The sequence below is a fragment of the Aegilops tauschii genome, chromosome 5 (genome assembly GCF_002575655.3).
Source record: "Aegilops tauschii subsp. strangulata cultivar AL8/78 chromosome 5, Aet v6.0, whole genome shotgun sequence".
Classification (NCBI taxonomy): Eukaryota; Viridiplantae; Streptophyta; class Magnoliopsida; order Poales; family Poaceae; genus Aegilops; species Aegilops tauschii.
Genome location: NC_053039.3, coordinates 256,512,000 through 256,525,546, shown reverse-complemented (window position 1 = coordinate 256,525,546; position 13,547 = coordinate 256,512,000).

Here is a 13,547-nt window from a genome sequence, read left to right as displayed (position 1 = left end):
TCATGTTTTGATTGTGAGATAATTTTAGTCAACGGGTCTGTCACATTCAGATCCGTAAGTATTTTGCAAATTTCTATGTCTACAATGCTCTGCACGGAGCTACTCTAGCTAATTGCTCCCACTTTCAATATGTATCTAGACCAAGACTTAGAGTCATCTAGATTTAGTGTCAAAACTTGCATCGACGTAACCCTTTACGACGAACCTTTTGTCACTTCCATAATCGAGAAACATATCCTTATTCCACTAAGGATAATTTTGACCGCTGTCCAGTGATCTACTCCTAGATCACTATTGTACTCCCTTGCCAAAATCAGTGTAGGGTATACAATAGATCTGGTACACAGCATGGCATACTTTATAGAACCTATGGCCAAGGCATAGGGAATGACTTTCATTCTCTTTCTATCTTCTGCCGTGGTCGGGCTTTGAGTCTTACTCAATTTCACACCTTGTAACACAGGCAAGAACTCTTTCTTTGACTGTTCTATTTTGAACTACTTCAAAATCTTGTTAAGGTATGTACTCATTGAAAAAACTTATCAAGCGTCTTGATCTATCTCTATAGATCTTGATGCTCAATATGTAAGCAGCTTCACCGAGGTCTATCTTTGAAAAACTTCTTTCAAACACTCCTTTATGCTTTGCAGAATAATTCTACATTATTTCCGATCAACAATATGTCATTCACATATACTTATCAGAAATGCTGTAGTGCTCCCACTCACTTTCTTGTAAATACAGGCTTCACCGCAAGTCTGTATAACACTATATTCTTTGATCAACTTATCAAAGTGTATATTCCAACTCCGAGATGCTTGCACCAGTCCATAGATGGATCGCTGGAGCTTGCATATTTTGTTAGCACCTTTAGGATTGACAAAACCTTCTGGTTGCATCATATACAACTCTTCTTTAATAAATCCATTAAGGAATGTAGTTTTGTTTATCCATTTGCCATATTTCATAAAATGCGGCAATTGCTAACATGATTCAGACAGACTTAAGCATAGATACGAGTGAGAAACTCTCATCGTAGTCAACATCTTGAACTTGTCGAAAACCTTTTTGCGACAATTCTAACTTTGTAGATAGTGACACTACTATCAGCGTCTGTCTTCCTCTTGAAGATCCATTTATTCTCAATGACTCGCCGATCGTTGGGCAAGTCAATCAAAGTCCATACTTTGTTCTTATACATGGATCTCATCTCAGATTTCATGGCCTCAAGCCATTTTGCAGAATCTGGGCTCATAATCGCTTCCTCATAGTTCGTAGGTTCGTCATGGTCAAATAACATGACCTCCAGAACAGGATTACCATACCACTCTGGTGTGGATCTCACTCTGGTTTACCTACGAGGTTTGGTAGTAACTTGATCTGAAGTTTACATGATCATCATCATTAACTTCCTCACTAATTGGTGTAGGAGTCACAGGAACAGATTTCTGTGATGAACTACTTTCCAATAAGGGAGCAGGTACATTTACCTCATCAAGTTCTACTTTCCTCCCACTCACTTCTTTCGAGAGAAAACTCCTTCTCTAGAAAGGATCCATTCTTAGCAACGAATGTCTTGCCTTCGGATCTGTGATAGAAGGTGTACCCAACTGTCTCCTTTGGGTATCCTATGAAGACACATTTATCCGATTTGGGTTTGAGCTTATCAGGATGAAACTTTTTCACATAAGCATCGTAACCCCAAACTTTAAGAAACGACAACTTTGGTTTCTTGCCAAACCACAGTTCATAAGGCGTCGTCTCAATGGATTTTGATGGTGCCCTATTTAACGTGAATGTAGCTGTCTCTAATGCATAACCCCAAAACGATAGTGGTAAATTGGTAAGAGACATCATAGATTGCACTATATCCAATAAAGTACGGTTATGACGTTCGGACACACCATTATGCTGTGGTGTTCCAGGTGGCATAAATTTGTGAAACTATTCCACATTGTTTTAATTGAAGACCAAACTCATAACTCAAATATTTGTCTCCGCGATCAGATCGTAGAAACTTTATTTTCTTGTTACGATGATTTTCTACTTCACTCTGAAATTATATGAACTTTTCAAATGTTTCAGACTTCTGTTTCATTAAGTAGATATACCCATATCTGCTCAAATCATCTGTGAAGGTCAGAAAATAATGATACCTGCTACGAGCCTCAATATTCATCGGGCCACATCCATCTGTATGTATGATTGCCGACAAATCTGTTGCTCTCTCCATAGTTCCGGAGAACGGCGTTTTAGTCATCTTGCCCATGAGGCACGGATCACAAGCATCAAGTGATTCATAATCAAGTGATTCCAAAATCCCATCAGTATGGAGTTTCTTCGTGCGCTTTACACCAATATGACCTAAACGGCAGTGCCACAAATAAGTTGCACTATCATTATTATCTTTGCATCTTTTGGCTTCATTATTATGAATATGTGTATCACTATGATCGAGATCCAACAAACCATTTTCGTTGGTGTGTATGACCATAGAAGGTTTTTATTCATGTAAACAGAACAACAATTGTTCTCTAACTTAAATGAATAACCGTATTGCAATAAACATGATCAAATCATATTCATGCTCAACGCAAACACCAAATAACACTTATTTAGTTTCAACACTAATCCCGAAAGTATAGGGAGTGTGCGATGATGATCATATCAATCTTGGAACTACTTCCAACACTAGTAAGTACACATCAATAACATGTATATCCAATATACCTTTGTTCACTTTGCCATCCTTCTTATCCACCAAATACTTGGGGCAGTTTCGCCTCCAGTGACCAGTCCCTTTGCAGTAGAAGCACTTAGTCTCAGTCTTAGGTACAGACTTGGGCTTCTTCACTTGAGTAGCAACTTGCTTGCCGTTCTTTTTGAAGTTCCCCTTCTTCCCTTTGCCCTTTTCTTGAAACTAGTGGTCTCGTCAACCATCAACACTTGATGTTTTCTTGATTTCTACCTTCGTCGATTTCAGCATCACGAAGAGCTCGGGAATTACTTTCGTCATCCCTTGCATACTATAGTTCATCACGAAGTTCTACTAACTTGGTGATGGTGACTAGAGAATTCTGTCAATCACTATTTTATCTGGAAGACAAACTCCCACTTGATTCAAGCGATTGTAGTACCCAGACAATCTGAGCACATGCTCACTAGTTGAGCGATTCTCCTCCATCTTTTAGCTATAGAACTTGTTGGAGACTTCATATCTCTCAACTCGGGTATTTGCTTGAAATATTAACTTCAACTCCTGGAACATCTCATATGGTCCATGACGTTCAAAACGTCTTTGAAGTCCCGATTCTAAGCCGTTAAGCATGGTGCACTAAACTATCAAGTAGTCATCATATTGAGCTAGCCAAACATTCATAACGTCTGCATCTGCTCCTGCAATAGGTCTGTCACCTAGCGGTGCATCAAGGACATAATTCTTCTGTGCAGCAATGAGGATAATCCTCAGATCACGGATCCAATCCGCATCTTTGCTACTAACATCTTTCAACATAATTTTTCTCTAGGAACATATCAAAAATAAACACAGGGAAGCAACAACGCGAGCTATTGATCTACAACATAATTTGCAAAAATACTATCAGGACTAAGTTCATGATAAATTTAAGTTCAATTAATCATATTACTTAAGAACTCCCACTTAGATAGATATCCCTCTAATCATCTAAGTGATTTCGTGATCCAAATCAACTAAACCATGTCCGATCATCACGTGAGATGGAGTAGTTTCAATGGTGAACATCACTATGTTGATCATATCTACTATATGATTCACGCTCGACCTTTCGGTCTCTGTGTTCCGAGGCCATATCTGTACATATGCTAGGCTCGTCAAGTTTAACCTGAGTATTCCGCGTGTGCAACTATTTTGCACCCGTTGTATTTGAACGTAGAGCTTATCACACCCGATCATCACGTGGTGTCTCAGCACGAAGAACTTTTGCAACGGTGCATACTCAGGGAGAACACTTTTATCTTGAAATTTTAGTGAGAGATCATCTTATAATGCTACCGTCAATCAAAGCAAGATAAGATGCATAAAGGATTAACATCACATGCAATCAATATAAGTGATATGATATGGCCATCATCATCTTGTGTTTGTGATCTCCATCCCCGAAGCACCGTGCTCGTGATCTCCATCTCCGAAGCACCGTCATGATCACCATCGTCACCGGCGCGACACCTTGATCTCCATCGTAGTATCGTTGTCGTCTCGCCAAATAATTGCTTTTACGACTATCGCTACCGCTTAGTGATAAAGTAAAACTATTACATGGTGATAGCATCTCATACAATAAAGTGACAACCATATGGCTCCTGCCAGTTGCCGATAACTCGGTTACAAAACGTGATCATCTCATACAACAAATTATATCACATCATGTCTTGACCATATCACATCACAACATGCCCTGCAAAAACAAGTTAGACGTCCTCTACTTTGTTGTTGCAAGTTTTACGTGGCTGCTACAGGCTTAGCAAGAACCGTTCTTACCTACGCATCAAAACCACAACGATAGTTTGTCAAGTTGGTGCTGTTTTAACCTTCGCAAGGACCGGGCATAGTCACACTCGGTTCAACTAAAGTGAGAGAGACAGACACCCGCCAGTCACCTTTAAGCAACGAGTGCTCCGAACAGTGAAACCAGTCTCGCGTAAGCGTACGTGTAATGTCGGTCCGGGACACTTCATCTCACAATACCGCTGAACCAAAGTATGACATGCTGGTAAGCAGTATGACTTATATCGCCCACAACTCACTTGTGTTCTACTCGTGCATAGTATCAACGCATAAAACCTGGCTCGGATGCCACTGTTGGGGAACGTAGTAATTTCAAAAAAATTCCTACGCACACGCAAGATCATGGTGATGCATAGCAACGAGAGGGGAGAGTGTTGTCCACGTACCCTCGTAGACCGACAGCGGAAGCGTTATCACAACGCGGTTGATGTAGTCATACGTCTTCACGATCCGACCGATCAAGTACCGAACGCACGGCACCTCCGAAGTTCTACACACGTTCAGCTCGATGACGTCCCTCGAACTCCGATCCAGCCGAGTGTTGAGGGAGAGTTTCGTCAGCACGACGGCATGGTGACGATGATGATGTTCCACCGACGTAGGGCTTCGCCTAAGCTCCGCGACGGTATTATCGAGGTGTAATCTGGTGGAGGGGGGCACCGCACACGGCTAAAATCTCGTATATCAAGTGTGTTCTTAGGTGCCCCCTGCCCCCGTATATAAAGGAGCAAGGGGGAGGCCGGCTGCCCTAGGCGCGCCAAGGAGAGAGGGGGAGTCCTCCTCCTAGTAGGAGTAGGACTCCCCTTTCCTAGTCCTGCTAGGAAAGAAGGGGGGGAAGGAAAGAGAGGGAGAGGGAGAGGGAAAGGGGGCTGCGCCCCCCTCTCCTAGTCCAACTAGGACTCCCCTTGGGAGGGGGCGCGCCACCTCATGGCTGCTGCCCTCTCTCTCCCCTCAAGGCCCACCAAGGCCCAATACTTCCCCGGGGGGTTCCGGTAACCCTCCGCACTCCGGTTTAATCCGAAACTTCTCCGGAACACTTCCGGTGTCCGAATATAGTCGTCCAATATATCAATCTTTATGTCTCGACCATTTCAAGACTCCTCGTCATGTCCGTGATCACATCCGGGACTCCAAACAACCTTTGGTACATCAAATCACATAAACTCATAATATAACTGTCATCGTAACTTTAAGCGTGCGGACCCTTTGGGTTCGAGAACTATGTAGACATGACCGAGACACCTCTCCGGTCAATAACCAATAGCGGAACCTGGATGCCCATATTGGCTCCCACATATTCTACGAAGATCTTTATCGGTCAGACCGCATAACAACATACGTTGTTCCCTTTGTCATCGGTATGTTACTTGCCCGAGATTCGATCGTCGGTATCTCGATACCTAGTTCAATCTCATTACCGGCAAGTCTCTTTACTCGTTCCGTAATACATCATCCCGCAACTAACTCATTAGTCACAATGCTTGCAAGGCTTATAGTGATGTGCATTACCGAGTGGGCCCAGAGATACCTCTCCGACAATCGGAGTGACAAATCCTAATCTCGAAATACGCCAACCCAACAAGTACCTTTGGAGACACCTGTAGAGCACCTTTATAATCACCCAGTTACGTTGTGACGTTTGGTAGCACACAAAGTGTTCCTCCGGTAAACGGGAGTTGCATAATCTCATAGTCATAGGAACATGTATAAGTCATGAAGAAAGCAATAGCAACATACTAAACGATCGGGTGCTAAGCTAACGGAATGGGTCAAGTCAATCACGTCATTCTCCTAATGAGGTGATCCCGTTAATCAAATGACAACTCATGTCTATGGCTAGGAAACATAACCATCTTTGATTAACGAGCTAGTCAAGTAGAGGCATACTAGTGACACTCTGTTTGTCTATGTATTCACACATGTATTATGTTTCCGGTTAATACAATTCTAGCATGAATAATAAACTTTTATCATGATATAAGGAAATATATAATACTTTATTATTGCCTCTAGGGCATATTTCCTTCACTGATGCATGTCCACCGAGGGTAGGTTGCATTAGTCAAAAGGCGTAAGCGAGCTTCGCCTTGTCCTGCAAGCTTCTCCTCGTTCTGCGAGTTGACGGGACACACCAAAAAGTAGTGCTAGTCCATACTCCCTCCTTCCCGGTTAATATGGCTTAATCTTTTTTGCAGGTAAATGAGAGAGCTTTATTCATATATAAGCATTCTTAGGACGATCAGCCAAGACACTGGTCACTAGGAAGCGAGGTACCCCGCAAAAAAAGAAGTAGGAAGCGAGGTGTTTCATCAAGCCAGCTCTCGGCCACATTCAAAGTGCAGCAAGCACGGTTCGCACGAAGATGCGCCGCAAGGTTTGCTGACCTGTTTACATGCTGAATAACAAAAAAAGAGGAAATATTACCGAGCGCTACTATTTGTAACAGGATATGAGCCAGAATTAAGCGAGAATTGTGGCGAGTGTTCCATGCAATCAACTTCCATTATCACATGCGAGAACCCTCTAAGAGAACCAAATGTGTTGAAGATTGCTTTATCATATTTTAAAATTATAATAAGAGTGCAGACGCTCCTCCATCCGGTTCCTAGTACTAGTATAGTACGTACCTTTATAGACTATAGTAGTAGTACTAGTAAACTTTGCGCTTGGCTGTTCGCCTATTCGGGAAGTCGAACAATAATAGCACTAGTAGTATAGTGTATGCTTCATGCAATCTGACACCGAATTAACTGTTGCACGTCCACCGCCTGAGCGAGGGAGAGCTTGCATTAGTCAAAAGTTTCTCCTTGTCCTGCGAGCCACCGCGCGCAAGCTTCTCCCGCCCTGCAACCTTCTCCTCGTTCGGCAAGTTGACAGGACACAACAAAGTAATGCTAGTCCATACTGCCTCCTCTCCGGTTAATATGGCTTAATTTCAAACGAGATAAATACACTGTCTGTCACTGTATATTTGTAAAAATACGGTCAGTGGACTTCATAATATGCTCATTGCACTCAATATATATATTTTCCGGTGTTTATACGGTCACTAGCTCACCCTGACTGAGTATGTGTGTGCATGCACGTGTAGGTTGAGCACTTGGGCGTGACCGTGTGTGTTCCGTCGTGTGCTCGGACATGCATGCATTAGGGCGTCGCGCGCGTTTTTGCGTCCATGTGTACGTGTGACTGTTCCATGCACGTAGGGGGAGTACGTGTAGGGGGCACTAAGGAGCAGTCAAATCACACAGTAAGTTAGTCGGAAGAAGCAACCATCATTTCACTCTTGAATGACACGTACGCAATATAAAATGGTTGATATGGAGAGAAAAAGAAAACCACTATATATACACTAGCAGGAGCCTAAGCTACAAGCCTGCTTGCTTAGGTTGCTCTCTTCACAAGCATAGAACGACGGGCCTGATCCCGCGGCTGGCGGAAGGGAACAATGTTCTGCGTAGACGCGGTCGACATCGGCGAGGGAGAAACCCCACAGTCGGTGCGTCCCAATCGGGGTTCACCGCGGTATGGGCCGATGTCGCGTCCCAACCGCCCTTCTAGCTACAGCCCAACGTCCCAGGTAGTCCATCTTCCTTTTGGAGCCGGCTTGCTCCACTGACGTAGCTCCATCTCCATGTCGATCTTTCTCTACTTCTACCGGCTTCTACTTGTGATGAGTTTATGTCTCATGAACTAGTGCCAGTACTATTATTCTAATCACACTTCTTCAATATCTTTGCCATCAGGGATGCTCGGGTCGATTTTAGTGGAACTGCACAAAAGCATCGTATGACCCGAGGGTGCCAGCCGTCTTTCCTTCGACAGGTTCTACCTGGCCAGGAAATTAAATCATGTTTAGGGTTTAGGGTTTAAGTCGTAGTCACCCCATCAGTAGTTTTTCTTTCGTACACGCTCTCACAACTTTTTTCTTTAGTTGTGAAGTAAATATTGGCTATGATCTGTGAATCATTGAGATGCATCAGCATGCGTGTTAGTTTTCCTTTGTATTTGATGGAATGTTGTAACGGGGCAACCTTGGAATAGGAATGAAAATGGAGTGGAAAATTTCCGTTTTTTCTGGAGAAAAAATGGAAACGGAGAGAAACCAACGTTTCGTTTCTTTGGATCACGCCACCGAGCGAAACCAACGTTTAAATCACGTCTGTCGTGTTCGTGTCTCACCCTCCTCCACGGCTCGACCCCACACGGTCGCTCGGCATGCCACTCACCGCAAACTGAGTATACGATAACTTTCCCGCCTGCTTGTCGATGGATCGCGCCATGGAGTACTAGCACTACTGGAAGAGATTGACGAGTTGGGGGAGGACAACTAGCTGTAGCACGAACTCCCAAGAACTTTTTACATGCATGTTGTAGCCGGCTATTGCGACCTTTGAATGCGGAACAGCCGCGTGCACCCGAAAGCGGCGCGGGCGACGCTCTCTCGGCCGGCGCGCCACTTCAATGCCCGCGCCAGTGAGAGGTCGCGTCCGCTCTGGCCGGGCATGAGTGCGGCACTGACCGTTTCGGGTGGGAAGCACGCGCGGGTGATGAAGAGGGTTCGGGTTGGTCAGGACCGGCCGTGGCAGCGGTCCGGACGTGCGCAAACAAGAGATGATGTACGTTAATATTGCTGCGTATATAATTAACAACGTAAATAATGTACCAGTTGGACAAATATGATTGGAGATGGAGATGGAAATGGAATTTTACGTAAACACGGATATGCATGTCTATGTCTATGTGTGTGCGCGCGATGACTCTCGCGACCTGGAAGCGGGGGCGTGTTTTTGATCGAGTTGGTTGGTGAAGCTGATCGATTTTCAATGAAAAACAACATGTCTTCCATCAGTGCTCTTTGCTTGTTACGCACAAAGATGATATCCTTCGTCAGATCACCTTGGTTGCGTTGGAGACGCAGTCGTCTTTCACGTTGGTGCAATTTTATCACACAATTGGCTATGAACCAAATGTTTCCTCGAAGAAGGATCGACGTTGGTACTAAGAGCATAAGTTTTGTATTGATTTCTAAGCCTTCTCACAACTTTGTCTCCAGCTCCCCTGTAATTTTATTTGTCCAGCTATTAACTTTGATTTAAAAAATGGTGTGGACTAAAACCCGGATGGACGTAGTAGCCCTCCATTTTTATTTACTCCGCATATTAGATTTGACTGAAGTCAAACTTTGTAATACTCTCAAACCTTTTCGATAATTGAAATTAAAATTCTTTATTTGTACACACTCTCACACGTTTCCGGTAATTTGGCGCATGTGTGGTTGTTCACTTAAGGGAGGGTAGTGTACCACACGTGAAGGACAGGAAGTGCGACCAGGACGCGTGGGCGTGGATCGTTAGTTCATCGGAAGTAGTACTAGTTTTCTTCATTGTACATTAAATAAAGAGTTTCGTTTCGTACTTACACAATTTAAAATGATTGTTATGGAGAGAATAAGAAAACCACTCCACTATATATTAGTCGTATACACGAGAGTACTATATGGACGTAGCTTCATTGACTTAGTGCACCTGCCTTTGGATTTATGACAGGTGGGCCCAAAATGTGGCCGGCTCACCTGTCATACAGCCAAAAGCAGGTGCAGTGAAGGCACCGAAGCTCAGTCCGTACTACAGTAGTATATATATAAGCGGGAGCCTCAGCGCTTGTTCGCTAGGGTTTGCACTCTCCACACGCTCGCCGCACTACATATATGTTACACGCTGGAGGCTCAGCGTTCATTTGCTAGGGTTTGCTATATTCACAGTCTCTCACCCTCTCTTCACCAGATCTAAACAAGACTACATTGGCCTCTTGTCTCTCTCTCCCCCCTCACAGCTGGTGAAGGAGGCGTCTGTATCCCGTCGCACCGGGAAGGGGAGGAGGTGCAGCGTTCACTCTATCGCCTTCGGCGAGGGAGGCAATCCACTGCCGGCTGCGCTGTTCTCTTTCACCCAGCGCCTGTGCGGGAGGGCCACCGACCCCTTCTTCCTTGCTGCCGTACGTAGTGTGGGCAGATCCGGCCTCCCGCCGCACGCATTGCCACATCCCGACGACCCTAAGGTATAAGTTTCTTTGAAACCGTCGTTGCTCTAGCTGCATGTGGATCTTTTTCGATCTGTAGTCGAATCTAGGTCTTGGTTCAAAGAGGAAAGAAGGGTGCGGTGGGCTGAAGCAAGAATCTAGGACGTGGTTCAATGAGGAAAGGAGGGGCGGAAAGTAGTATAGACTGGCTATCCAGCCGCTTTGTAGGTCGAAAAGGGAAAAAGGTGGTAACCCAGTACACACATCTATAAGGAACCGATCTCTTTGTTGAAAAGGGAAAGAAACTGGGGGGTCGGGTAGTTTGTGCAGCACTAGATTTGCTGCCCTCACATAGGAAGAAGGTTCAAAGAGAACAAATATGGGACCAGCGCATATATGCTGCTTGGCTACATACTCTGCATCACCCATTTATACGTGTGGACGCACATGGTGCTGGCATGTCCCATACAGCTATTTTGCTGTTGTTAATCTAAGAATGCCGCCGGAAAATTGAAGCAATGCCACTGTTAAAAGTAAATTACATTTTTTAACGAATGTTGTTTCAAGAGAATATCTCTGTTAATATGAATCAATGCAACCGTTTTAGAAATGCTATTGTCCTACTTTGTTTTCCATCCAAGATAAGTTAGATGCTTCTTTCTGTCACCGTTTGTTTCATCCTCCTTTATCGGCAAGTAATTGTTTCCTTTTTTGCCTCTGTTAAAACAGGGCTATCGATTCAACTTGTTGCTATTGCGACATTTTGCTTCGCTACTCGAAACACTTATGTTTTAAGAGTGTTTTGTGCAGTTCAACTTGAATGTCACACCGGTGACTTTGCTTAATTTTGGTGGAACTGCACAAAAGGAGATCGAGATCGTATTTTATCGTTGTCGTCTCATGAAAGGTCAGTACAGGCCTTCATCCACATGATTGTGCAGTGTGCTTTGAGATGTTGTGCTACTTGTATTGGTACTGTTTTAAATAAATGTTGAATTGAAGCTATTGTATTGCTGTCTTTTCCCATTAAGTAGTGAACAAAAATGGGACCAACCCAGACATGATGCTTGTTGCTTTGTTACAACAAACTCTGCATCACCCCCTTTATAAGTAGATGGAAGCACATACTGTTGTTGCGCTCACTCTCCCCTGGAACTGTTTATGATTTTCGTTAATCTAATGCCGCTGGTAAAATTAAGCAATGCCACTCTTAGAATTAATTAACTACTGAATCTTAGTTCAAAACTGCAACACTTGTTAGGAATGGCACTATCCTGCTTTGTAGTTCTTTCTACATGTTTAACCAAGGTATTGTTAAGATAATGTCTCTGTTAAAATGAATCAGTTGCATTGTTTTAGGAATGGTACTTTTCTGCTTTGTCGTTCTTTATACATGTTGAAACAAGGCATTGTTAAGATAATGTCTCAGTCAATATGAATGAATCACACTGATGGAGAATTGCTACTCTCCTGCTTTGTTTCCCATTAAGATAAAGTAGATCAGTAGGTGCTTTTCTGCTGCGAGTACAAGTCATCAACCGTTATTTCTCAGTAATTGTTTCCCTTATACCTATTGTTGCTTACAGGGATATCAAAATTAAAGCTCGGTTTTATTCCGACTTCGATTTTAGTTGAACTGCACAAAAGGAGCCAATGTGTCCAAGGAAAACTGCTGCATTACTGGGTCCAGTTGGTCGTTCCACTTTGCAGAAAGAAGCAGTCACTGTTTGCACTACATTACAGAAGGAATGACCGAGAAGCTTTACTGAGTATTATTAGACACCGGTGACATGACTAGTCTGCAGAGACCATTGGCAATTTAACAACACGTGGAGTGCCCTGGGCAAAAAGTGCCCAAACAAGTACAAGAAGCTACGACAGGACTCCACGATCATAGGCATTACATATTTTGAATGGGAAAAGCTTGTCAAAGTTTAATCATTGATGTTAGCAAAAAGACGTTAGTTTAATATATTGGAATTGGAAAACCTTGTCAAAATTTGCTCATTGATGTTAGCCAGAAGACATGCATTTGATATTTTTGAGTGGGACGCCCTTGCTGTGAGCAGCATGAAGTGTTTTTTCCTATTCCTGTGTTCAGTTTAGAAATAAATAGTTACTCTGCTGAGATATTCCTGTGTTAAGAGTTTGTTCTGAATATTGTTTATGTAATGCCAGGCCTTGTGTTTGATTGCAAAATTGAGCTTGGAATGTTGTGGCATGCGGCATCACGAGCTGTTCACCATGTCTCCTGAGAATAATGCTTCGTATTGTTTTGCATGTCGATGTAATGCTAGTGATTTGCTTGTTAAGAAGATCATCCTCTTCTGTTGTTTCCGTGCTTAAGAAGTTCATCGTATGATGTTTCATTCATAGCCTATAGGACAAGTCGGGTAGGTCAGACGTGAAACCATATGATCTTCCGACCAACTCATGATTTTAGGCCGTGATTGGATCGTCGTTTTCCAACCAAAACCGCTTGTAAAACTGACGCTTGTAAATTAAAGCAGATGGTCTCGGGCGAAGGCGCTTGGCTGGTCGATTTCGACTAGTAAAATATCGGAAGTACTTCACACACGATAAAAACGCTGAACGACACTCGGACGATTGCTAATCCAGTCGTTAGCTGCTGTTTCAGCCTTGCCCATGGATGGCATGATACGCACGTCGTGCATGTATCGTCTGGTAATGTCGTCCATATAGCAGTGCTCGTAAAATATACACTGGTCTCTCAAATTACACGCGTAACCCGCCGGTTTTACTTACAGACCTCGGGCCCTCGGTTTCATTACGCCTGTATTTTACGCGTTGTTTCCGATGACGAGTAAATTACACTTGTATGTTAATACAGGTTTGAAATAAACCAGAGCTCCCAAGCACGGCCTTACCATTTCATGTCGTCTCAGTTTCTCGAAGGTGCTCATAGGTGTCCGATGATCCTGGCTTCCTGAATGAGCAGCGGGCGCTGTATCAGACCATC